This window comes from Equus asinus, chromosome 1 (genome assembly GCF_041296235.1).
Source record: "Equus asinus isolate D_3611 breed Donkey chromosome 1, EquAss-T2T_v2, whole genome shotgun sequence".
NCBI classification, from domain to species: domain Eukaryota; kingdom Metazoa; phylum Chordata; class Mammalia; order Perissodactyla; family Equidae; genus Equus; species Equus asinus.
The window spans coordinates 113,087,610-113,115,220 of record NC_091790.1 but is presented as its reverse complement, the minus strand read 5'-3'; the positions used below and the strand labels follow the sequence as shown (position 1 = coordinate 113,115,220).

The 27,611-nt window shown below is 46.1% G+C and overlaps 1 protein-coding gene and 1 pseudogene across 5 annotated transcripts in view; both read left to right on the top strand.

Moving 5' to 3' along the window:
- MAGI2 (membrane associated guanylate kinase, WW and PDZ domain containing 2) overlaps window positions 1–27,611 on the top strand; it is a 1,256,398-nt gene that overhangs the window by 1,208,817 nt on the left and 19,970 nt on the right. The window lies entirely within an intron of this gene.
- On the top strand, window positions 53–25,824 carry LOC139044880 (large ribosomal subunit protein uL13 pseudogene; annotated as a pseudogene).

The following is a 27,611-nucleotide window of genomic DNA, read 5'->3' as shown; positions in this document are numbered from 1 at the left end:
ACACACTCGAAGGAGGGCAGAAGACCACATTGAATGGGGTGGGAGACTTTTTCAAGAGAGAATTCCTACCTTTCCAGTCTTCAGCATTCCATATGAAAATTAAATTCTTTTTAACTAACTGCAGCATCTTTTGCCTATGTTTACACTACAACGATCCATCTAAATACATATATAAATATATGCGTCTATTACAGTGTAAAGTGACTGCATTCTAAGAAAGAACCGCCATATTTAACTGGTAGACCTGTTTCCTCCACTCAAGAGAAGGTGCACAATAAACTCAGTTCATAAAAGAAAAGGGTGCTGGATTCAGCTGATTCTGAGGTGCATCTTGTGGGAGTACGAGGTGCTCGAAATATCAAAAAGCTAGAACTAAGCCTGTAAGGCCTTCCAGCAGCCTGGAAGTTCAGTTTTTACTGCTTAACGGAAGGCAACAAGAGCCAGTCAATTCTTTTCACCTCTGTTTCCTAGCAAAGAGTAAACAATATTCAGCTGAAAATTTTTTCTCACCTAATCTTTTCGTCATCCTTCTTCTCTGTCTGATCTTTCCCCAATCCACTCACCTCAGACAATGGATGCTTCTGCTTTGAAACAGGGGAAAAAGGATGCACAGTGGAGAAAGGGAGCCCGTGAGACGGAGGAAGACAGCCCCAGGCTTCTGCTCATGCCAGAGACCTGAGGGGAGAAAATACAGGGAAGTATTGATTATATTTTCCCAAATTCCTGGTGAATAGATGCTTCCTGAGAGAAAGCATCAAGAGGCCTTGGCCTCACTTTTTGATCTCCAGATAAATACATAGTCCTATGGCAGGTACATGGCCTGTCTGTCCTCCCAGGTCCTCACCCCGCTTTGGGGCCAATCTGACATGGAAAAAGGAAGGAGGGATGGAGAAGAGACCCCCCCCTTACCTAATAACGTGCTCAGAGGATGCCACCGTCCTGGGACACCGTCTGTACTGAGGGTCTCCTCACCAACTGCTCCCAAGGGAGCTATTGGAAAAGAAGTTCTGAAATGAACTCCTAGAACAGAAATTAAGAAAGGATGTATCTTAAATCTCAATTTTGAAAACATTCCTATTGTCATGCTGTGGCTGCATTAGTTCTCAGGGGGTGCCCGAATGGGCGCTCTTTTTTTCAGATAACTTTTAGGAATTTTAACAAAATAATTCATATTAGTTATAGAATATCTCAAAACCAGAAATAATCAAAAGGCGGAAAAGAACGCTTCCTCTCTTTTGAAAATGTACCATGTTTTTTGAAACCTGCTATTTTCATTTGATAATGTTTAGACTCCTCTCCAAGATATGAAATATCCTTCTATATATCATTTTTCATGACTGCCTAGCACTCTGTCATGTAGATTTATCATTTAACCAATCTCCCATTTGGACTTCTCTTGTTTTTCTAATTTTTCCACTATTATGAAAAATACTACAAAAATATCCTTATAGTTATATCTTTGATTATTTCCTTAGGATAGTTTTGAAAAGCAAAACCACTAGGTCACAGAGTTTCTGCGTTCTCACAGAACGATGGACAAAGTCCAGGGGGTCATATGTACCCAGCTTTGGGACCCACTCTTGGGTGATGGAGTAAAATTTTTATTAAAGTATCTTTTCCAATAGCCAAGAATTTATGAGCTCTGGCAGAGGCTGCGTGATCTAATAAAAAGCACCTGGAGCTGACAGCAGCCCTGGGCTCGAAGGCCAGGCTGTCCCACACACCCAGCGAAACCCCACAGGCCCCGACCTCAGCCCTCTGGGGCTCTCAGCCTTGTTTATAACCCAGGGAAATGGCCCAACCCCAGGGGCTCCAACCGCCCCTCGGGCTCAGCAACGAGAGGACCCCCTTCCAAACTGGAAAAGAGAGCACAGACCGACAACTGCATCATATTTATGTGTATGTACAGTTTGTTTGATCTTTATTGTCTCTTCCGTTTTGTTTAGTTTGTTTTTAAACAGCACTAACAGTATTTCTCAAAGAAGCAGAGGGCTGTGTGTAATCTCATAACACTTCCTTGACAGTTTAAAAGATCGTAGGCCTCCCCAGATAACTCAGAAGTCGCCTGCCTCTGTGTTTTGTATTTCTGTGGGGAAGAGTAGTTCGTCAAAAGGAGGCCCAAACCCACGACACCCCTGACAGTACTGTGGCCGTCTTCCGAAGCGCTCTGGGCGATACGAGCTTTTCAGGCCCTCCAAGAAGGAATGTTGGGCGGGCTTCACTTGCCAAAGGCACAACTCACCTGGAGCACATTAACAGTGACTCAGCCACAGGCCAAAGCAGGCTGATGTTCCAGGTGGGGGCTGGCCATCACCAGGAGGACACTGGCTTCTGGCTTCAGAGCTATCACCTGGCAAAGCAGAATTTTGAGGCCCATTCCTGTTGTCTGGAGTGTGCAAATACTTAAATTTGGGGGAACCTACTGATTTAGTAATATTTGACGGAAACAGTGGGGCCCACATTAACTAGTTATCACTCTTCCTAATAACAATGCCTTAGCCTATAAATATATGTTGTTTCATTAAGAAAGTTCTTATGGGCCGGCCAAGTGGTTAAGTTCGTGTGCTCCATTTTACCGGCCCAAGGCTTCGCCAGTTCAGATCCTGGGCGCAGACATGGCACCACTCATCAAGCCATGCTGAGGTGGTGTCCCACATGCCACAACTAGAGGGACCCACAACTAAAAATACACAATTATGTACTGGGGGGCTTTGGGGAGAAAAAAAGGGAAGATCGGCAACAGATGTTAGCTCAGGGCCAATCTTCCTCACCCCCAAAAAAAAAAATCACTTAAAAACAAAAGAAAGTTCTTATGAGATGATGTTGTCAGCAGGCAGCCTCTGAGAATCCTTTCAATTAGATAAAGACAGATCAGACCCACAGGACACCCATCTGCACCTTGTAGGTCGGAAATCTAAGACACCAAAGGAAATTGTGACCACAATGACCTACAAATCTGACATAGAAACAAACATTTCGATTTTCCTGCCTTCTCTCCGTTCGTTCAGTAATATTCCCAGCTGCACAGCAGTCACCTGTGGAAAGTGCTCCTGTGTCATTTAGTTGCTGTCCAAACCAGACATGGCTGGCATGTTCAGAAAGAGCCATCTTGTCTTGTGTGAGCCTGACCCAGCTGAGAATATTCATTCATATTCAGTCTTCACTTTAAATAGCCATCCCTTTGTTTTTAGCAAGATTGACTTAATTTGAAGAGCCTATGGTGTGGAAAAAAGAGACTAACCAAATGAATCAGAATACTGGTCAATAACATTGGTCTAAAACCATCAGGCAATTAAATAGGAGAACCCTAAGGTTCAGACAGTTTTATAACTAAGGGTAAAACCTATTCAAGGGCAAAATTGAGTATGGAAATGTGTTATACAAACACAGCTGTAGCACTTAATAAATATGTAATAGCTAGCGGAGAAAGTTGAGGAAACTTAAGGTGGGGAAAATGGAAAATTTGGACATTTCTACCCAGAGATATAAAGGAATTTTCTCTATCGTGAAAGATTTATTGACCTTTTACATAGGTATCATACAGCCTTCATTATCAGTCCCAATGTATAAAATGGTATTTGAAGAGAGAAATAGGGGCATATTTCACGGGCCAAAAGACCGTAAGATCTTAGAGTGAGCATCTTATTGCCAAGGGCACAAACGTGTGGAAAATTACAGATATAAATTCCGAGGTACATCGACGTTCAATGAGACCCCGCATACTTGGAGTTCTCCTTTTCCCCTTCCGAACTAAATAAGAAAACATTGAGACATCCCTGGAATGTTTTATAAGAAGCATGGCATCGATGGTTTTGCTCTGCCAGGTGCATTGTCAGAGGATGTCATCTGGCACAGTCTGGCCAACTGTCTCTTTGGAATTGATGGGTTTTGTTTATCAAGTTCAAATAGATCCCTCCACCCACGTCCACGATTGCGGGTGGAGAGGAGGTGTTAACGGCCGTTAGGTGCTTTACTGCAAGCCACTAAAACGTCATGGAATTGCAATTATGTCTGCAACCATTTGTTACGGGCTGGAGCAGATTACAGGAGTAAGTACAGAGCCCTCAGCCGTGATTTATGATGGAAGAACAGCTCAGAGAGGAATTCCGTCAAGCAGGAATGGCTGAGCAGTGCCACAGACATGAGCCAAGGTGAGATCGCTGAGTGAAATTTCTAGAAGGAAAGAACTTCAGCCATGGACCTTAGCCCAACATGCCTTGAGCCACAGACAAGTTTAAGCTGCTCTCGTTCCTAGTTTGCATTATTTGCAGTTTGCAGTGACCATTTCCAGGGAGAAGTACTTTACTGATCAGACTGGTAATGTGGTGCTAATTATGAGATTCCATCTCATCTTTTATTTCACAGTGTCTCCTTCTCCTCATATCTTGTCCTTTAAACAAAGGCAGTACTTCATAAGTTTGAGGAGGAGAAGAAAGAATAAATTAAAAGTTCATTTTGAAGCCACTTTTGAAAATTTCCCAGCATTCTGTATATTCACTGGAAATTCCTCAGAATGCCTTAAAACTATGAATAGAAATCAATGAAACTTTCTATGTTTGAGACTCATCTTTGGGTGAATGGAAACCCTAGGACAAACCACTCCTTTGGCTCAAAACAGTGTGAAATGAAAATCCAGTTCACATAAATATGAAGGTAGAAAGTAATGTAATAGAAAGAAAAGCTAGAGAGAAATCCAAATTTTTAATAGTGTTTTTTTCTGAGTAATGAGAAATACTGCTCAGATAATACACTTTTATATTTTATCCAAATTGTCTCTAATACATTGTATTATATTTTAATAATCAGGAAAAAAAATGTCTTTAACGAACATGGAGAACAAAGAGGAAGATGAGAGAGTGACTCCAACTGGCTCATTTCATCTTGGAAATCACGTGTAGATCCACGCATGTGTGAGAACATGGATCACTCAGACTAGGACTTTTAGGCAACTTCTGGAGGAGTCACTGTTGTCTCCACCCAGGGTTTCTTCCTGCAGTACTAGCCTTTAAAGTATAAAAAGCAAAGCAATACCCCAGTTTAATATACCCTGCATGTAGCAGACATGCCAGTAAGGACATTAGAATGTCCACTTGCTTACCTGTTAATTTCAGAGCCTTCATTCCAAAATGTCACCTGCGCAAGGCTTTCTCTTGAATTGATTCATTCCTTGAGTCAACGAAGTTTTGGGTGCAAGGCGCCTCCTTTGGTACTGCAAGGAACAGAAAGATGAATAAACCACAGTCATTACATAATAGGTAAGGCCCAAATCAGTCTATCAATAAGTAAATATCAGCCAAGAGGTGCTCAAAAGAGATGTGCAAAATGCATCTTTCTCTGTGAGCTTGTCAAAGGAGACTTCAAGAATGTGGTGGCATTTGAGCTGAGCCTTGAACCACAGGCAGACTTTCAGGAGGCAGAGAAGCAGTGGGGCAAGCTGGTCATATGGAAAATCAAGGAAAGTGAGACTTGAGGGTTAAGGCAGGGAAAGGAATTTGACTGGAATGTAAGGTGCACGCCGGAGTGGTGGGAGGTACAGCCTATAATTTAGGCCCAGGCCAGGTCATAGACGCAAGACAGTGGTGGCCTTCAGAGCAGCGGGATGGCAAAAGCGAGGCTGGAGGTAGAGGCAGCAGTGACAGCATAACAGCCTCTGCAATGTTGTGGATGAGCAGAAACAAGGGCCTCAACTAAGGCGGGGTGGAAAGGAAGGCACAGACACAAGGGCCTGCCAGTTACCGTGTGAAGGGAACGCAGAGGAGGCAGGGCTCCCCACTGACTGACTGGCAGAAGAGAGAAGTGGGGGAGTCAAGATGGCGGCAGATCGCGGGCAAATGGCAGGTTCATCACTAGAGAACCCAGGCAGACTCGGCAGCCTTCGGAAAGGCAACGGGCTGCCATGCAGAATCTAGGCTGGTGCAATTACAGGCTCCCCAGGAGATAATCCTGTTCATCTTCTCCTCGGGCGGATCCACAACAGAGCTTCCCCAGACAGCTGAGCTAGGCAGATATCTAGGGAAGAGATTCTCCCCCCTCCCCATTTTAATAGCCTTCGCAGGAGAATTTGTTATTTGTGGATCAGTTAAATCATCCTGTCTCAATCTCTCTTCCTTTCCCATTAAGATGGTAACACAGAGAGCACACACCCACCTTATTCTGTGCTTCTCTGACTAGTCAATATCACAACTTTCACATCCTGTCCACTGGGGTTTGGTCTTTTTGTTATATAAAGATTGATAAGCTGATACTAGTTATTTAGCTAGTGATGCAAAATGTCCTTAAGCCACTTTATATTACCAGTTGATATATTTAATATGTAATGTTATAAACCAACATGCAATATATGACTTCTAAGTTCTCTGGTCCACATATGTTTTCATTTGGGAAGATTTTATTAGCATATTTATGATGCCATCTCAAGACAATGTGGCTTAATTCTATTAATGAAAACCTTTAAAAACCACTATCTTTTTTAATTACAGATTTTGATTTAGTTCTTTTCTGCTCCTCAAACAAGGGCAGCTGTGGCTGCCCCGCAGTTGGTCCACAGCTAACTTTGTTCTTTTTAGAGCTGTCATGAGTTATGTAGTGGGGGAAGTTGATTAAAAGCATCTTCCTCAGACACCCTATGTGGCCCCATGACTTGGCAATAGCTCAGTTCCTCAGAGCTCTAAGCAGACAGTTAGCCTCAAGTGAAGCTGTTAGCTTACTCCATCCCATGGTCACGTCTTTAGCCCACAGAAGCCATATTGAAGGCAAGTCAAACTGAGGGGTCAACAGCCTCACCTGTGATGATCCAGCTCATCTCAGCAGCATCTTCATTGGGCCTGATACTGGAGACATTCCTATTTCTGGCCCTTTTAGGTCCCAGAGAATGTGGGATGCCTTCTCTTGGCATTAAGTTCCCAGTTCCTCAATTGCTCAACTGGGTGCTCATCATTCAGTTTCAATAGATACAAGGCTGTTGGGTACAGGACACCAGAGACCATCTGGTTCCCAACCTTGGCATTCACTGGAAGGACACAAAGCTGCTGAGTGTCCAGCGGAGCAGATATCATAAGACTTATACTAGAACTTAGCACAGGGTGGCTGCTGGAAGGGAAGAGCTAAGGAAGAGGGGATGGAGAAAAGATGTCACTCTCCCTTCCAGATGTTAAGTTCCCTGGGATGAGGCTGCACAGCACCCTGAACACACCCGTAGAGGTGCGCTGCCTGCCTGCAAGCACAGCACAGAGGGGAGGACAGGAGGCCCAGCCATTCACCAACCAATGAGCACTCCTGGCCTCGGTGGCTAATAGGGCGTCACCATAGCCACCAAACGTTTTCAATTACGGGAAAAGCCAGCTTGTTTCTGAGTTAAACCAGAACGAATCAATTACAGAAAAACTGTACTTTGATCTCGCCTTAGGTCCAGCGAGGGAAGCTTTTGAACACCCCCCTCCCCCCCCACCGAAAAAATGCAGTAGCCAGGGGTGGACTAGCTACATAGCCGCCAAAAGAACAATTGAGTTTTGCCCTTCCCTCACACTGTTTCCTAGACTAAGGTTGGCAGAAAATGGACACAGATTGAGAAATAAGCATATGACACCACTACAGCTCTTTGCTCTGAATGAAGAAACCTCAACCAGTCTGTGTCTTAGGGAAGTTGGTGAAAGAAATGGTAAAGCAGGAAGGTCCAGGGATCTTGAGGAGTTATAGCATTTCTCATTCCTCTAGGCTGATTAATCCAAAGATTAGACCACTTATACCAGAATCCATTCTCTTCACTGAGGGAACTGCACACACGGTAAATGAATAAATGAAACGGGCTCTGATTAAATGAATCTCCCATCTCAGGTGCAGGCAAAGAGGGCTTACCCCACATGTACAAATAACCATAAAATTGTTGACCGGAACTGAAAATGCTCATGAAAATGCCGTCATTATTCAGGTACTTTCTCTCAAAAATATATTTCTAAGCAATTTTTCTCTGTCTTCATATCAGTCAGTGTGTAACTCTACTAAATTGCTTAACGAAGCACATCGCATTTATTTCTTTAGGTGTCCTTCTCCCCTCATGAAAATGGGAGCCCCCAAAGGTCAGAGAGAGCAGTTTTTAACTTCCTTTTCATATTCCAACGGCCAGCACGTTGTCCTGCCTGAGGGATATGAATAGGCCACTCAATGTTTGTTTGAACGAATGGATGGATGAATAAAGAAACTAAAGAAAATGAGACCCTCCAACCAAAGGTCATTGTGGACCTGCTACAGTCTCATATACCTATGCCTCCGCCACTTGGACTCATCCTCAAGCTTCCGTGGGAGGCTTGCCAACTGAATTCTCTTGAGTCCTAAGTTTCCATTCCCATTTGACCTTATTCCCACTTTTAGCAAACGATGACCCTGAGGTCCTTTGAATGGTCAAACTGACTTCATCATTGATTCTCTGACTCCATGGCTCAGTGGAAGCTTCTGTGTGTTTGCAAAACTTTACCTGCCCCCTGAAATGGTATGTTAGCTCCACAAGGGCACTGACGTGGTCTTGTTGACCATTGTACTCTGAGTGCCTACCATCTGATAGTCACTCCAAAGACCTCTGTCAAAGGAATGAAAGATTCCTCGCTCTACTGCCATACCAACCAGTCTTCCGTACTGCTGTGAAAAAAAAATAAGACAGGAATAAAAAGCTATCCTAAAACTTGCATGAAGATTGAGTGGATCGCTAGTGTTCAGCAAAAGGTGACGCAGGAGTCTGAGGATGTGCGAATGCCATTGTGGGTGGCTCTTACAGCTCTGTCATTCTGTCCCTGGAATGCCAGGGACAACCACCACCCTGTGGGTGGGAAGGGAGAGAAGAGGTGTCTGCTCTAGCCCTACAAGCACACCCACCCCCCCACACATACACACCCCTCCTACTTCAAGCAGCACTATTTCCGCTTAGAAATAATTGATGACAATCTTACAAAGAGAAAGAATGCCCTGGGAACTCTGGATCCTGAAAAGGGAACACTAATAGTGTTGTAAATTTTGAGGACAGAAATCACATTATTTTAATGAATGTTTCTCATAAAATAATGGGAAAAAGATGTCCTCCTCCTAATAGGAGTGCAAGTTATGACACAAATTACCCCTTTTTTCCATTTACCTTTAATCAAGCTACCCTGAGCAGATGAAAGAGTAACAAGAATGAGCTAGAACTTGAAAGAGACGAGATTTATACTTGAGTAATTGGCCTGATCCATTCCTTGTCATTATCCTTTTTGCATTTGCTTTAGGTTAAGAGTTTGGTGAAAATCAAACTTAGTAAAAGTGATAGTTACACCAAAAGTACGTCAGTTCTGTTTTTAAGTTTTTGAGACTTGACACTCACACCTCTTGAGGTTTATAATTATTTCCTCTTGGTAAATTGTGGATTCCTGTGTCCTAGGGAAAGGCATTGCCAAAATTAAAGTGCCAGACCAGGCTTCACTCTTTCCTAAACAAACCGCGAGAAGCTGACCGTGAAGACATTGGCCGCATCTCCCTTAAAACACCTTTGACTCGCTTGACTTGTTCAAGCTTAAATGCGAATAAAGAAGAAGGTGCTGACGCACCATCCTCTAGGACTCTCTGAACCCAGAACCCCCGTCCCGCCTTGTCAGTTATTTCAAGTGGATATAAATGGAGATTTCGACCAATCTTTTCCACCTCCAGAGGTCAAGAGAACAGCTACAATTCTAAAAAGTAATCTGAATCTTAAGCTCCCGGTGCAACTTTCTCATGACCTTTAAGGCTGATATAAGGCTCCAGAGAGCAAACACCCCACACAGACACCTCCCTTCTCCTACTCCACCTGCCACACACACAGAAACAGGAGGGGCCATCCAGCTCACCTGGGGAGATCCAAAGCCTTTTATATCAATTTCAGTCACTAAAATGTAGCCAAAGGAAAAAAAACTCATCCTGTTTTCAAGAGTTCTTGTGAGATGACACAGGTAAGGAAAATAATAGCCCACTCTCTATTTGTACAGGGTCTTTGTCTATAGCCATGCGTTACTAACAATGGGGATGCATTCTGTGACACGCGTCGTTAGGCAATTCCGTCATTGTGCGAACATCATAGGGTATACTTATATAAAACCTAGATGTATATTATACAAACCTAGATTATACACCTAGGCTGTGTGGTACTAATCTTATGGGACCCCATCGTATATGTGGTCTGCTGCTGACTGAAATGTTGTTATGCATCGTGAGACTATATTTCATACAAGGCAACTTTGTGAAGAAGGCAAAGGAAGCAGTTAACATTTAACAGTTGTGAAAATTGGGCCCAGAGAGGTTAAGCGGTTTGCCCAAGGTCACAAAGCTAGTAAGCAATGGACAATGTACATGGACTCATCTTCCGACTTCAGTGGATAGTGTTCTTTCCACTGAGTTGTGCTCTGCTGGCCTGACTCAAAGGCATAATCAGCTTGTCTCAGAGGATGCTAGCACACTCCTGCATATCGTGTATACTGATGTACTGAAGGAGTCCCAGGCCTTGGCGGTCTGGCAGTTGTCAGTCAGCTGCATTTGGCATCTGCAGCTGTCCCAAGCTGTACACTCTGGATCTGGATGAAGCTGACTCATTCAGAGTCGTGCCGGGAGATTCAGTCCAGCCAGGCCTTCAGGGCATCCCTAGGGGACCCGGCCGACTGAGGCTAACAACAGCATCCACTTGACTTTGCGTTTACCTCCTCCTGACCATGCATCCGGCACTCGAATGGGCACCTTGAGTGACCAAGCCCACTCAGATCTCATCACAGCTCTGTGAGGTGGCCACTACAGTTCCTCTCAGTTTACTAATAAGGGAACCAAGGCGTAGAGAGCATTGGCTGCCCTCAATCGGGGAGGACTCTCCGAGACTGGAACCGGGGCAATTTGATACCACAGCCCAGACTTTGAAAACCCATGTTACAACAGCCCAGAGGAATTCATGCCTCTTGATCAGCCTCTAACCCCCAGAGACTCCCAGAATTCAAGCAGACTCTAAGCCCTTGCAGAGAATACTGTCTTACACAGCAGCAGCCAGCCCCCACTGGCCCAGGGCCTATCACAGTGGCCAGAACAGGAAAAAGCTGCCATTTTAGCATATAAAATTATCATGACGTCGCTCTCGGGGGAATTTATCAAAGCATGTACATGTACCCAAAGAGCACATTCCTCGACCACCTGAACAAAGGCCGGATGAGCCCGGCGCTTTGGGGTCAAGAGCGAAACTCTTCAAAGGCCTTCTTAGAGGAAGAAAGGAAATTAAACTACTGATCTAGGATCAGAGAAGCCATGTAGGACCATGTGTCCCATACTCACAGATGCTTTGAGTGTGCATTCTAATGAACCATCCTGCGGCCTTTGAAAACAGCCCCCGGTGAAGGGAGCAGCCCGGCCTGCTCTGGCCTTCCTTCCCACCGGCCCATCACACCACCCGTGCCTGTGTCCACCGGAAGGCCTCACCACTGCTCATCCTTTCCTCCGTGCCAAACCTCTTCACTTCACCCAGAGCACAGGCTCCCCTCTAGGAGCAAAGTTCTGTAGGGTTTGGGGAGCAGGAAGGCGTATTTCAAAAAGGCCCATTAAATGAACTACCCAGAGGGACAGCCGGGCATGAAGTCTAGCAGATTCTGACCTCAGCAGGCTGTCTGGCGTTCAGGAGGCTGGGTTTCCAGGTTGAGAGGAGCCCTAATGAGCAGCTTCGCAGCATCCTGGCTAGAGATCTCGAAGCTCCCAGCCTCAAGAATTTCCTATTATGTTTCTCATTCGGCCAGATTCGTGTCTCTCTTTTGAAAACGCCCTCCCGGTGTTTTGCGTTGTGTTATCATGGTGCTCCCAGTTGAGGAAGCCTCCAGAAGCCTCATGTTCAGTGTCGAAGGCGAAGAGGACCCAGCATCATGGGTAACTGGTCCTGAACGAACGTCGCTCGCTGGTGGATTTTCCTTCCCAGGGGGGCTCGCATGAAAGCACGCAGGCTGCAGCTGAGAAGTAGACATGGTCTCTGGGGCTAAAACAAGAGGAACCTAGTGATCTTTGGTCTTCCCCCAGCCACACACCCTGAGCATTCAGCCAGGCAGCTGGTGGGGGGATGGAACGATGCGCAGGACGGCGGCCGGCTTGTCCCCCATGCTCCCCCTCCACCTTGGGCTCACTGACGGCAACAGGCGTCCCTCGCGGTTCCTCCGGAATTGTCCAGTCCTCCGGAATTGAAAGACCTCTCAAGGGAGGAACACTTCTCCAGTCAGCCTCTTAGCAGTTTATTTCGGTGCAAATCACCAGTCGTTCCTGAGTCCAAGCGAATTCAGCAGAGAAGGAAGTTAACAGGTAAACTTAAAGAGCGCGTAGACTTCTCAGGTGAGAAGTATAACGCTGACCCACAGGCGACTGGCTCCAGCCATCGCTCTTTCTAAGGCAGAGGGTCCTCGCCCCGCCCGCACGTGGGAGGAGCCGCATCCGGCCGCTAATTGGTCCAGGCGCTTCTTCGCTGGGGGCCTCGCGGGGGCATCCTCACCCCTCCCTGCTTGCAGGGTAACCCAAAGGAAGTCGCTTACCCTCCGGGGCTTCCCTTTGCAAATATATGCAAAAACAGCTCCCACGCACGAGCTCTGGAGGGGTGCCCCAGGAGCACCCACGGGATGTCTCAGGAATGCGCGGGCCAAAGCAGCCCATTGGCACGGATTCTTGTTGTTTCTAATAATGGCCTCCATGCTCAAGCCTAATGTCTGTTAGAACGGTTGCACGTGTGCTGGGAGCTGCCCTCTAAATGACTCTACCCACACGTTAATGTGAGGCTTAATCCGCAGCCTGCAGAATGAAATTAGCAGGTCGCTATGAGGTTCATCTCTCAAACTGCAGATTTTGAAGGCAAATCTCAGGTGTTAGCTGTGGGGTCGGGCCCCCTCCCCGGATGGTAAGGCCAAAGAGTTAGCAACGTCTTAATTCCTCGTCCGCTGGGGTCTACAGACTTCAAGACTGAGCCGGAAGGAAGGAAGTGTGTTGCCCTGGAAGAACCACCCGCCACATTTTTCAAGCAATTTCTCCAGTTCATTTGTTTCAAGCACCTTTGAGTTCCTCTGGCATAATCACCCTACCCGTTGTCAACACAGAGTGATTGTTTCAGTGACTCAATCAGATCATGCCATGGGAGACTATTTCCATTTATGATGATTGATTGCCTGTTTAGCACCAATGTGCCAGGCACATTCAAGAAAGAGGAAGCTTCGAAAATTATTTTCTTTCTGCTCTGGAGGCCCACAGAATAAAAACAACCTGCTCAGAGTGATGATAAGATCATCGTCGCTCATGAGGATCAGTGACTAAGGACATTTTGGAAAGGGAGCTTAATTTTCCAGATGAAAAAGAACAAGACTTTCTCATTGCGATTGATCCTCTTATTGACCTAGAGCACAGAATAAATTGATTAAAGAGAGAGAGAATTCCTGGTTTTTCACCAGGCGGGAAGAGATTTGTCGTGGATAAACCAACGTCACAATGTCCCACTGCAGGCGGGAATCTGATATTACTAGTCTCTGATCCCCAGCACTGGACCCACGCTGGCACCTGTGGGCACTGAATAAATGCTTCGTTGATGGATTAATTCAAGTGTGAGAGATCAGACCACTTATTTTTTCCATCACTAATCATATCTACAATTTAGGAAATCGCAGTTTTTTGTAACTCAGCTTTCAGGGGAGAGTCCATCATCATTTTAATTCTTCTCTCAGTTTGTTGTCAGGAGGAGCCGGGCAACAGAACTGAACAGAACTGAGCTGCCCGTTCTGACCCGCTGTCAGTCTCAGGAATATCAGTGTGAACTGGATAAACGGGCTCCGAGCTGTTCCCTGTAACGACAGCTAACTAAATTCCTAAGCTTTAAAAAATCCTGTAACAAGTGAATATTAAACATCAATTAGAATCATTTGTAAAAGTGAAAAATGACTCTCTATTAACATCGTTCAGGTACCCTCTCGCCATCATACCTGAGACAGACACGGGACGGCACCGTCCTGTCCTGAGTGACACTCTGCGTGGTTCCACGGTGTCAGCTGTGCCAGTAACACGACATGAGTTGTGCTTCGTGAAAACGCCCCCACTTAACTAATCAACAGTCTTCCTTTAGGATTTAAAGACAAACGCCAGCCTGTGAAGCACAGAATTTCTTACCCTTCCTGGAACTGTCCTTCACCTCTGCGCCCTGGTCAAAACAGCTGATCTTTCCTCGGCGTCAGTAAACTGCCCCCGACAGTTGACAGAATGGTCTCACCGGCTGAAGTGTGAATCTTTCAGAGCACAGTTTCTCAAACGGAGGAACTTGTTGAGATGCAGATTCTGATTCTGGAGCCGAGGCCGAGAGTCTGCGTTTCTAGCAAGCGCCCAGGTAACTCCAGTGCTGCTGGTCCACGGAGGGCCCTTTGAGTAGCAAGGTTTTAGCAATTCATAGAAATTTTTTCCCTACAAATTTTATATAGTGCGTAATATCCTCAAGTTTTTCTTATTTAGCAATACAGTAATGCAGTAAAATTTAACCAAATATGAATTTTATAGCATCAGACGATCGCTTATGGATACAGACCTGGATGCATTTACTGAAACATACACGTTTATTTCAAATACGCCAGGTGTCTCCACATTTCTCTAAATTATGCAGTTCCACTTTCAAGACAAAAGAGTGAGTGATCCCCAGCTGACCCGCTCATTCTTCGTCCAGTTGATATTTCTTGGCCACTTAGTGTGTGCCCAGCCCAGTGTGAGAGACTGAAGTCGCGACAGTGAACAACGCAGATCAGTCTCCGTCTAACAGAATTCATATCCCAGGAAGAGAGACACACAAATCAATTGTAGCGGACGTTGTGAAGGAAACAAAGGAGCTGAACTAGAAAATAACTCCTTTGGACAAGGTGGGGAGAAAGGCGTCTCCAAGGAGATGACCCTGAAGCTGAAGCATCTTCTCACGTGAAGCGACAGGTGTGCTCCAAATGTGCCCGCAGCCCAGGAGCTCAGTGTGGAACAGGGGGCCTGCTGCACACGTCTGGCCCCATGTCCGAGTCTGCACCGTGTCCACCCGCAATTCACTGACAGCCCCCTGCGCTCACCTGCCAGGGCCCTTCCCAGAGTGGGCCCTGGCCCCCACCCGTCTGCCGTCCCTTATCTGGGCTGTGCACAACCCTCTCAGCAGGCGTTGCTGACACACTGGGGGGGTTTCTATATGCGCACAGCCCTGTAAAAATCTGGGGCCCTGATAAACCATGTGCAGCGACAGTCACAGAATTCCCGGTATTTCTTCTTGGTTCGATATTATTTCTGAAGAAGCGACGCCAGTGAAAAGCCTTATCTTTTGCTGCAATGAAATTAAACCTGCTTGAAATCAGCCATTATCTATAAGCCCTAAATGCTACAGAAATTGATACCTATCGGTTTGTTTCTAGGAAGGCCTGGGACTTTGCAGAAGTAAAAATTCATGGACAGCCTTTATCAGAACCCAGCCAGCACTCTCCCCTTTAAGTTAAGGCAAACTCGCTGTGTCCCCCACCACCCCATCCACCCCCCTCCACCGCCCTCTGCCCTCAGCCCCGCTCCTGTCGTGCCCTCCCTCCCTACCTGTACCTGTCCTGTCCGTCTCCGCCCCCTCCCCACAAGCGCCTTGGGGACCCACTGCGCATGAACGCGGTGCAGGCTTGGCTGGTTTCCGCTGGTCTCCCCGTTTTTCTGTATTAGCAGAGTTGCTGCAGAAGCTTTCACAACCTCCGTGGTAAGAAGAAAAGGGTTTTGGCGTCGTGAGCGCCTGATGGGGAGGAAGGGTGCAATCATCAGGAACGCGCTGCTGGAGGCCAGGGCACAGCAGCCCCAGGGCCTAAGTTCAGAGAGGGGCCTGCGAGGGTAGCTGGGGCAGGTGCAGCCTTTGTGATGGCTCTGTTCATCCAGTGCCTCCTGGGCTCCGTCGGATTATCCAGGGGGTGGACCGACCAGGATCTGTGACTGTTCATCCTTCGCTCTGGCTGTAGCTCTGCTCCCAGCATCTCCTGCAGGATCTCTGAGAAGGACGTGGTGGAGCCACACCTCTCCTTTTTACTCCTCATGGGCACTTTAAATAACAATCACATGAAGGCTAAAAGGGTGGAAGGGGACAAGCCCTGGACAAGCCGCTTAACCTCTGTGCGCCTCAGTTTCCTCATATATCTTCCTATAATGAAGATAATAACACTACCTGCCTCGTAGGATTGTTGTGAAATTTGAATGACAGACTGCATGCACAACATTTAGCATAATAGTGAGTATCCAGTAAATGTTAGCTGTTTTTTACTATTATCATTGTTATTTACAAGTGCCTACTATGTGCCGAAAACTGTGTTAGATGCTCACTTAACTCTTAGAAAAATTTGGGTAATTTTAATTTTCATAACAGATGTCTGAGGTAGATATTATCTCACTTAGGCTCAGAAAGGTTGAGCAATTTGCCCAAAGCCACACAGGTGGTCGGTAGTAAAGCTAAGATTTAAATCTACACCGCCTCAACTCTAGATTTCAGTTCTCTTTCCCGTCTCTGATGTTCATGGATACTGATGTTACGACATCAGGCTCAAACCCGCCAGTACTTCTCCAGCACTTGCAGAATGGACTCGACAGTCCTTTGCACATCCGACAAAGAAGGCCTTCATGGCTTCATCTCCCGCCACTCCACACCTCCCAACCTGTGTTTCAACCATGGCAGTCTATTGGAGTCCCTCAGATTCCACCACGTAGCTCCCAGCCTGAACAAATGAATGCGTGGGGGAACCGTATGAATGCAGGAAAGGCAGAATTGCATGGCTGATTCTGGAAGATAATGAGAAGCTCAGTTTGGGGTGTATATAAGTGAAAGGTTTGGTTTTTCTCTCTTTTCAAGACAGGCACGACCTGGTCATGATTCGAAGCAGAAGAGAAGCAACCCCTTGAAAGAAATTATTGAAGAAATAGGAGATGATATTGCTGCTAATACTAAAAATTTAATCAACCTCATTTTCACGTAAAGACCATTTCCTCAGGGAGACCTCCCTGGACCCCTAAGTGAGGTTAGCTCCCCATTAAATGCTTCTCTACACACTTCACTTTTGTTTTTAACTTTTCTCTTGATGACACATCACATTTGAGATCATTTCCTCTATCTCCACCTTGTGTAACCAGCTCCGAAGGTGAGGACATTGTGTGTTCTCGCTGAATTCCCAGCGGTCCACACAGTGCCTGGTGCAGGGTAGATGTCCAATAAGTGTTAATTAACCACGAGATGAATCATATTTCTCTGCCCAGGGTGGTCATGCTTCTCCTTGCCAATACCAAAAAGGCAAGAAGAAGTTTCATTTGTTGATAAAAGAATCTAAAACGACATGATACTCTGATTAAAGCTACACGCTTTTAGTAAATTTTAGTTCAAGTGCAATTTCTTTGTCAAGCCCCACGAATTGACTCCCCTGTTAGATGGGGAAGAGGGATCACCCTTATCCATGCTGTGTAGAAACCTCCCACTGCCTTCAGGGTGCATTGCTCACTCCGTGGGTGGCACCCAGGGTCCCCCCAGCCTGCCTGCCCTGCCTCCTCTTCCATCGCTGCCCCGCACCCCTTGCCATTCCCACAACAACCCTCTGAGCTCTTGCTGATCCACTTTCTGGAATACTCTTCCCTACTTTTAGTCTCCCTTCAAACTCAAACTCAAATCTTCCCTTAGTCCCAACTACAGAGCAACCTGTTTTCTCCCGGCCCACCCCACAGCACGCCCTACTTGCCTCTAGAAGTCTAGACATCTGTAGTAGCATGCTACAAGTTCCTTGCAGACTAACTGTGTCTTGTGCATCTTTCTATCTCCAGCGCCCAGCACAAGCCTGCATACAGGGCAGGACATTGTCTCATAGATAAAAATACAAGGAAAGCTTGGGTCCTCCTTGACTGTTCTCTTTCCCTCACACCCCACATTCCGTCCATCAGCAGGTCCAATCTAGTCTGTCTTGAGTGTATCCTGAATCTAGCACCTTCTCACCACCTCCGTCACTACCTCCCTAGTCCAAGCCGTGGTCATCTCTCACCCGGGCTGCCACAACAGCCTCCTGACTAGGTTTCTTCATTCCACTTACCCTGAATTCTGTACACAGCCGCCATGTTGGCCTTTTAAATTATCACTCCCCTGCTTGAGACCATCCAACGGCCTCATTCACACTTAGGATAAAATTCAGACTCCTATGGAAGCCCCATTTGGTCTCACACTTCCCCTCTTCTTCCTCTCAATCCTACTTACCATCCCTCCTACATGCCAAGCCCTCTCTCTGTGTCTGCGCCATTTTTGCCCACATGGCTTGCTCCTCAGCATTCAAGTCCCTGCTCAGTGTCACCTCATCAGAGAGGTCTGCCCTGACCCCCTTATCTAAAACACGCCCCACATTTCTCTCCATCTCCTTGCCTTACCTTCCTTGTGCTGGTCCATGTCAGATTTGTTATTACTACTTATTTGTTATTAATTTTCTGTCTCTTCCACTATGATGGTAAGGTTTATGAAGATAGGAAGATTGCTTCCTTCACAGGTGTACTTTCAGCATATAGACCTGTATAACATAAACAGCAGGTGCTTAATAAATATTTGTTGAATGAAAAAAAGCCTTCCCCAGGCATCTGCCAAGGATGGCAGCAGGGTAGATCTGGTGTTCAATGGCCAAGGCCATCTGCTGGGCCGCCAGACACCATCATGGCCGAGCAGGTGCTGCTGTGCTGGAAGGTGATGGTCATGCACTGTGAGGGCGGGAACGTTTCTGGCACTTTCTACAGAAACAAGTTAAAGTACCTGGCCTTCCTCCACAAGTGTGGAATACCAACCCAGCCTGCAGAGCCTACCACATCCAGGCCTCAGTCACATCTTTTGGTGGATGGTGGAGGCAGGTGGCCCACAAGACCAAGAGAGGCCAGGCCGCCCTGACCGCCTCAAGGTGTTTGATGGGACCCCGCTACCCTCTGACAAGAAAAAGCAGACAGTGGTTCCCACTTCCCTCAAGGTGGTGTGTCTGAAGCCTCCATGAAAGTTTGTCTGCCTGGGGCACCTGGCTCACGAGGTTGGCTGGAAGTACCAGAAGGGGACAGCCACCCTGGAGGAGAAAAGGAAGGAGAAGGCCAAGATTCATTACTGGAAGAAAGAGCAGCTCATGATGCTACAGAGACAGGCCAGAGAGAATGTGGAGAAGGAAACTGAGCAATACACAGACTCCAGGGATGCTGGGTCTGAGCGCAATAATGACTGTTTATTCCCCACGGCCTCCAGCACCACCTGGGATGCGGGGAAACCCAAGGACAACCATCCAGGTGTCGCAGGGAGCCTTGACCTTAGCTGTCTGGGTTACTGCACCTGTTTAAGAAAGGTCTTTCTTTAAAAAGTGACTGTAAACATCTCTAAGAGCTGGGAAGGCATAATTTGTCTATGACTTACTTGTTCACAAGAGAGTTTTAGAAAACCAATAGTTTAGAAAACCAATAGAGAACGACCAGTTCCTTCAGTTTCAGTATTTGCAGCGGTGAGCTGGAAAGCTGTAACTGGAGGGGAACCCTGCCCTGTGATGGGGGCATCGGTTTGGAACTTCCCCCATCGTCACAGACCACACTCTGCAGCTGTCAGAAGGTGGGAAAATGCTGGCAGGGCAGCCTGAGGCTGGCGTGGTACAAAGGTATTTCTAGATGCGCACAGGCTGGGACGACGTGAACCCTGCCCCAGCTACCTCCCTGTATTTTGTGATCAGAAATGAATAAATTATTTTTAAAGGGAAACAAAGAATGTGGAGAGCAGCTGGTTGGTGGGTCCCAACATAGAGAGAGAGATGAATGAGAGGGTGGTATTTTAAAAAATTAAACTGGATACTGAAAAAGAATTGTCTGAGGATGGCCTTGATGAAATATGATCACAAAATCAGATGACTCCAGACACAAGAGCTCTGCTTCCACCAATTCATTTTCTTTTTAAACAGCCAGAATTGTTCAAAAGAGACTTTGTTCCCTGGGGACATATTGATGGGGATATAGTTGCACATCACTTGGGGACCTCAGTCTAGAAGAGAACTAATCTCATGCCTCAGACTTGCCCATGGATGGCTTACAGAGCAGATGAAGGGATCATGAGGGAGATCATGTACCCCAGAAGGTATGGATTCAGCTGGAGTCCAAGAGTGTCCTCTGAGTAGCTCCTTGCCACTTCTTCCATCTTTAGCGGGAGATGGCTGTTATCAATTTCCACCATTTCTCCCATGAAGTAGGTACCTTATGATTAATTAACCTCGTCTCTTATTTCCACTTTTTGCCACTTAAGACAGGGCTGTATTTCTCTGATGAAGAATACGATTCTAGAAAAGCTTTGAGAGTAAAGGTGCCCTCTAAAGATTGAAGTAAAACCTCTTTAGTTCAGATTCTGCTCACTCTATGAACTCAGACTCGTTCTCAGTTTCATTGGGCTGAGGCCTCTCCTGGTCCAGTGGTGAGGGCCTCACCCAGTGAGCGGTGGAAACATCATGTACAGAAGGTGTAACCAATTTAAAAAGACTTCTTCGCAGCAGGCTTAAAAGCACTTTGTCAGCACTATGAATTTTTTCACATTTTTCAAATGGAGGTAAAATTTGCATATAATAAAATTCACCCTTTTTAGTGTATAATTCTACCAGTTTTGAAAAACACATACAGCTATATAATCACTACCATAATCAAGATACAGAACAGTTCCATAATCTCCCCAAATTCTTTCATTCTCCATTGTGGTCAAGCCTCTTCCTACCCCGACCCCTGGAAATCACTCTTCAGTTTTCTGTCCCTTTAGTTTCGTCCAGTCGAGAATGTCACATAAAGGGAGTCATACAGTATGTAACCTTTTGAATCGGCCTTCTGTCACCTTGTGTAATGCATCTGAGATTTGCTCATGTCGTTGGGCGTCCAAGAAGTGTGTTCCATTTCATCGTTGAGTACCATGCCGTTGGACCACAGTGTGTCTATCCATTCTCCAGTTCATGGACTTTTGGGTTGTTTCCAGTTTTTGGTGAATGAGAATAAGGCCACTATAAACATTCACATTCAGGTTTTTGTGTGAACATAAGTGTTTATTTCACCTGTGCAGAGACCTCAGAGTGGGATTACTGAGTTGGATGGTAACAAAATGTTTAACTTTTTAAGAAACCAACAAGCTGTTTTCTAAAGTGGCTGTTCCGCTTTTCACTCCCAATAAGAATGTATGAGAGTTCCAGTTGCTCCAGGCCCTTGCCAGTTTTTTGGGTTTTTTAAAATTTTAGCCGTATTAATAGCTGTGTGGTAGTATCTCATTGTAGTTTTAATTTGCATTTTGATGGGGCCAGCCCCGTGGTGCAGCAGTTAAGTACACGTGTTCCGCTTCGGTGGCCCAGGGTTCACCGGTTTGGATCCCAGGTGCAGATATGACACCACTTGGCAAGCCATGCTGTGGTGGGCGTCCCACGTATAAAGTAGAGGAAGATGGGCACGGATGTTAGCTCAGGGCCGGTCTTCCTCAGCAAAAAAAGAAGGATTGGCAGGAGATGTTAGCTCAGAACTAATCTTCCTCAAAAAAAAAAAAAAGATTTGCATTTTGCTACTAATGATGTTGAGCATCTTTTTAGGTGCTTATTTCCCATCCATATATCGTCTTTGGTGAAGTGACAATCCAAATCTTTTGCCCATTTCTAAAATTAGGTTCAAACTCTTAACTTCATGGTTGACGTATATATAAACATCCATCATTTGACCATCACAACTCTGAGAGGGAAGCAGAGCAGATATTATTCCCTAATTCTCAGTTGCCCTGAGAAATTGAGGCCGGAAATGCTTAAATGACTTGCCCAAGTTCACACCAAGTGGCAGGACTAGAGTGGGGAGCCACGCCTTGCCACACTCTTGCTTCCACAAGTTGGTGACTTACTCTTCCTGGAGACAAATAGGGTCACTCTCTACTCAGCAGGACGGCCAACTGTCAGCAGAGGCGCAGGCAAACTTGTGGAAAGGTCAAGTCCGCTCTCCCCAGCTATGTTAGACATTTCCAACCCATTACTCCAGCAGCTCCCATGTGCTTTGTCTCCCTTCTGTGGAGCCCAACTCGAAGCTACTAATACTCGGAAAATATCTATTGAGTAAATCTTCTGTGACTTTCTGCTCTTCCTGACCCCTGTGTGGGGATATTTGCATTTTAACAGGGGCTTTTAGAGATGCCACTTCTTCATGCCGTGGTTTTCAAACCGTTCTGTTAGAGCTCAACAAAATGGCGCCAAGAGCCACTGCAGGTGGGAGTGGGGTGAATGGCAAGAGACCGCCCAACCTAACCAAAGCAGTTCCATTTTTATCTGTTTTACATATCGGGCTTTCACTTAAGATTTTATTTGAAGAGAAGAATATATTGCTTTCCAAAACAAGCTTGAAATAAATGAACCGACACGTTTCTCCTGTGTCTTGTAACGCCGATATTCTGCCGATTGAGACTGACCCCTGGGATTCCCCACCTCACCAAATCACTCTGGATTATCGAGATTTTAACTCGTTGACAAATAGAACTGGGTTTCCTAATCTGTTCTCTGTGACACACCTCTGATGGGTCATCCCAAAGTGGTGACCCCCTTCAGCCCTTGGGGAGTACAGGAAGGGCTTGGCTGGCATCTCAGACCTTGCTCATTGTCATGCATTGACTCCACTGCCTTGGCTAAATAATATCTTTTTCTCTGTATGTCCTGATGTGGAAAAGGTTAGAAAGGACTAGAATGGAGTAGTGGTTTGGGCTGGGGCTCTGGCGTTAAGTAGTCGGTCCTCCTGACTTTCACTAGCTGAGTGCTCCTGACAAATTGCTGAATATATCTAAGCCTCAGCTTCCTCATCTGTGAAACGGGGATAATAGCACCATATGTCTTGGAACTGTAGTGAGGATTCAAAGATGATGTGTTTGATACACACAGCCCAGTTCCTGGTACCTGCGCAGCTCTCAGGCAGTGGCAGCCCCATTACTAACAGCCCCATCTAGCCCTGAGCTGCGCCCTTCCAGCCACAGAGGTAAAAAGGTTGCCACAGGCTTACAGCTGCACCTTTGATTTTGCTTTCAAAATGAATACAGACGTGAAGCATCAATAAGCAAACACAGTCGCAATTTTTAAAGTTATTAACAATTTATAACACCTAGTTTACATCTCTCTGGTGATAAAGGTGAAAGAAGTACATGTTTGAAGCCCATTAACAAGGCCTCCAGACTGGAAAGAATGCTTCAGAAAGAGCAGAGGCCAAGTAAAATAATGAACTTGTTCTGAAATGTTTTAAATGTGCCTTTTTCTTATTTGTATTTTGTTACAAAAAGCAATCACCTTCGTGACGGTTGAACAGATCCCAATGAACCATTATGGTTGGAACATATCCTAGAAAGATTTTTCTTTTGAACACAGTGTTCACATTACTGTCCTTTGATCTGCTCTAATCATTTTTATATTTTCCTATAATATTCTAAATTACAAGAAAATATATTTCAATGCCACCACATCAATATTCTCTAACCCAGCCAACTGTAGGTTGCAACAGGAAATTTTTTTATAAAAAGAAGTAACACTTACCAAGTCCATGGATCTCTTTGCAGAATGATTTTATTCATTTGAGCGGTAAAAGTATTTACGTCTCAAACGGACTCAAGGTTTCTAATATCTAGTACAAGTATTTTCGATTCAATCCAGGTTCAAGGTGTGACACTCTGAGGGATATTTTTAAAGTCCATCCCTGTCCTTAAGAAATGTAATTTCATTTTCTCTGATTTCAGCTCATTTTTTTCTAGTATTTTCACAAATCTACCCCCTAACTATGGTGACTCCCCTTCTGTGTCTAAGATTCAAACGCAAATGGCATTTCAGAGTCTCCATTGGGAACAACGATGGATCTGCCACTGACAATCACTTTAGAAGGAAGTCTCTGCCATCCTGCCCAGAAGAAGACATGAGCCCCGTTTCTCAATCAAAATAGTGGACAGCAAAGGAGTCTAGAGGCAGTGTTTCAACTGAGCTTGTAGAATATCACCCAATTTGGAAAGTCATTCAACAACCCTGCTCCATTACCTACCAGCTATGTAGCCTTGCACAAGCTACCTGAGCTCTTTGTGCCTCAGTTTTCTCCTCTGTACGATGCACAAGTTTACATGTATTAATGTGAGTGAATACATTTCAAGGGCGTAGGAGGGTGCCTGGGACCTCGTAAGCACTTCCATCAATGGGAGCCGTTGCCATGAGTAGTCTTCCCCAATAGTGGCAACACTATTGCTACCTTCCTGAGCACCAGATCCAGAAGGCAGCCACTAGGCTCTGGGTCCTAGCCCTGCGCTGAGAGGAGCAGAGCAGCTCAAGAGCCCTCATTCAGGGCTTGGGGAACAATCAACCCCAAGCTGGAAGCCCTAAGGCTGATGGGTGAGGTGTGGCGCAGAAGACAGGCCCCTCTTTCCCCTGCAACCCTCCGTGGCTCCCTCCTAAGGGGTCTTCCTTATCACTCAGCACAGGCTGTACAACTTTTTGCTGGCGATAAGAGCCACCAGGGAAAACCAGTAACGCAGATACGTATTTACTGCAATGTGGAGTTTCTTCCTAGTGGGCCACCTCTCCAGTTACTGCCCCTTGGCTTATATTCCATAGAGATGTGAAAAACACAGCAGGTGCCATTTCTTCATCTCGGGCGTGTGAAGTGAGGGAGTGCATTTTATCTTTCAGTATTGCTGGGTTCCTGCAAGATGATTTAAGAGACTGTACATCTTTTAATTCAAAGATAATGGTGTGTGTGTGTGTGTGTGTAATTTGTGTACCCATACACTAATAATATGTAATTAGGTATTAATCAGTCTGTTTTCCAGGAGAGCTCCAAACTGGCTAGAACCGCCCCTAGCAAGGGGAAGAAACGGGATCCTAACTTGAGAGAGGGACTTGCATCTCCCCCAGTGGAGAGTAAGATATTTAGGGTCTGTCTTCCCTGTGCGTTCCTCTGAGCATTCACCAGCTCATTGATTAATGAATCCCCAGGGACGAAGCACCTTTAAGCAAAGTCGTTACATCAATATGGCGGATAAGGTTAACAAAGGAAAGAGCCTCTGATAAAAGTCAGGGGAACTTGACTCACGTCCTTGGATCCAGCGCTTCTCTTTGTCCCTCTCCATCCCAGGGGCCCCTGCTGAGAGCCGAGAACTCTTCCCAACGTACTTCCTGTCGCTGTCATCCTGCTTCTGCACTCTTCCCCCCAAACTTATTTATTTCCTCTCCCCCTTCAAATACATGTTATCATTTCACCACCGTCCTCCCTCTGAAAACTGATACAAGTCACAGACACAGGCCTCTTTTTGGCAGATTACTCTTTAAATGAAGATCTTTTGCCCTGAAGTATTTCCTCAAGTTGGCGTTTGCTTTCAAGTCTTCCATTTCTGTTTGTGGAACAGATTTATTCATTCATCACATAGTCATTGAGCACTAACTGTTGTGTCAAACACCAGGCTAGGTATTAAGTCCACTGTGATAAAGAAGACCAACATGGCCACTGCCCTCATGGAGCTTCCAGTCTGAGTAGTTCGACTGGTGTTAGTCAAAGAAGCAGGCACATATGTAATTACAAATGATAATCCTAGGAGGAAATAAAAACAAGATGCTCTTGAGGAGAGCAGAGCACGTACTATGGATCGGCGTTCTCTGGGGTGATATTTAAGAGTCCTAAAGAGTGAAAAACAACCCGCCATGTGAATAGTCGGGGGGAGAATTTTCTGGGCAGAGGAGTCAGTAATGACGTCCCAGAATAGAGCATGAGCTTGGTGCCTTTGAGGAACAGAACGAAGACCAGTGTGGGTGGGAAACAGGGGATGAAGGGAGGTGATACTGGGGTGGGGGGGGGGGGGGCTGGCAGGGGCCAGATCATGCGGGCTTCTGTGGGTTCTATTAATTCTGGATTCTAACCTAAGAGCAGTGAGAACCCACTGAAAGTTTTGAGCAAGGGAATGGCGTGATCTAATTTACTCCTCAAAGAGATTGTTGTGGATGCTGTGCAGAGAATCAGTAGAGGTGGGCAAGAGAAGAAGTAAGGAGAAAAGTGGGTTGTGGTAGTAGCCCAGGTGAGAACCCATGGCACGGCAGGCCCATCCGTGGGGTGTGGTAACCAGGTTCATTGTCCCGGCCTCCCAGCCCAGGGGAGGTTGTGTGGTTCACAATATACTACACTTAACTTCTGTTGTCTGAACAACACTGAAATGCATTTTTGAATTTTCTCTGTGTAACAGTATCACCAAGGGTTTATGAAAGATGTCCACACATCTTCCTTGTAAGTGTGAGTATCTTGGCAGCCTGCACCAGCTGCCTCCCTCCAGGTACTGCCCTGGATCTTGCCCTGGGGAGGTGAACGTGATGGTGAGCCTAAGGCAACAGAGCCCATGTCTGTTTGGAGAGAAGACTGATAGACTTGCAGGTGGATTGTATCTGCAAGATGCAGGAGAGAAAGGAATCAAGGATGACTCCACGTGATGGTTGTGCCATGCACCACGGTGGGGAAATAAGGCAAGAGTGCAGAACAGGCTGGGAAAGAAATGGTTTCCATTTAGGACTTGTTAAATAAAGATGCCGGTGAACTGCCTGAGCAGAGCTGTCGAGTGGGCGGGCAGATATGCCAGCGCAGAACTGGTCTCGTAAAGCTCAGCAGAAATAGTTGGGAGTGTTTTTGTGTGAAAGCCACGTGAATAGATTAGAATACTTAGGAGAAGCCATGAGAAAGAAAATGACCTAAGACCAAGCCAGCATTTAGCGGCAAGGTAATAGAAGAGGAACCTATAAAGTCCATTGAGAAGGACCTTCCAGAGAGGAGGATAAAGAGCAGGAGCCTGGAGTGTCCTGGAGGCCAAGAGTCCACTTTGCTCCTGGGAGTGGCCAGCTGTGTGCAATGTGATGAGGGAACGCATGATGAGTACAGAGAGGTGTCCTCTGGATTTGACAACAGAAAGGTCATTGTGACCTTGACCAGAGCAGCTTCACCCAGATGTGGCTGAGGGAGGGTAGGCGGGAAAGCGGGTTTGGAATAGAAGGCTTTTCCCTTCCTGACTTCAGCCGTGGGCTTGGCAACGTTGTTTGGACAAAGGGGCTGCAGAAATCCCAGCAGATCCCCGTGGCTGATTTCCTCCATCCAGGATGTGTCCCTGTTATTTATAATTCTAGTTAGAATATCTCAGAGTTCACCCTCCTGGGCAATGACTTCATATGTGAACATGATCACGTGCTTTAGCTGGTGGCCAGGTTCAAGAAAATAGAGGAAGAGAAAAAGAGAGAGACAGACAGAGAGAGAAGGAAAGGAAATAAGGTTTGTAGAAACCAGAACTAGATGTGGTTCATTCTTCTGGTTATTGTGTGTCAAGATTTCATGGAAACTAGAGTTTGAAGTGTTAGAGCAGGGCGGCTCTTCCTGACCAGCACGGTGTGTGTCACCTTGATGCGGCAGGTGAAGGGGTCGGGGGAGGCTGCCTGTGGCCTCCCACGGCGCTTTGTGGAGCTCGGCAGGTGATGCCTGGGGCTGACACCGCATGTCTGCAATTGAACTGGAGGATTCTTGTCAGGAAAATGAAAACTATTAAATCACATACAGAAATGTCCATCTTTTAT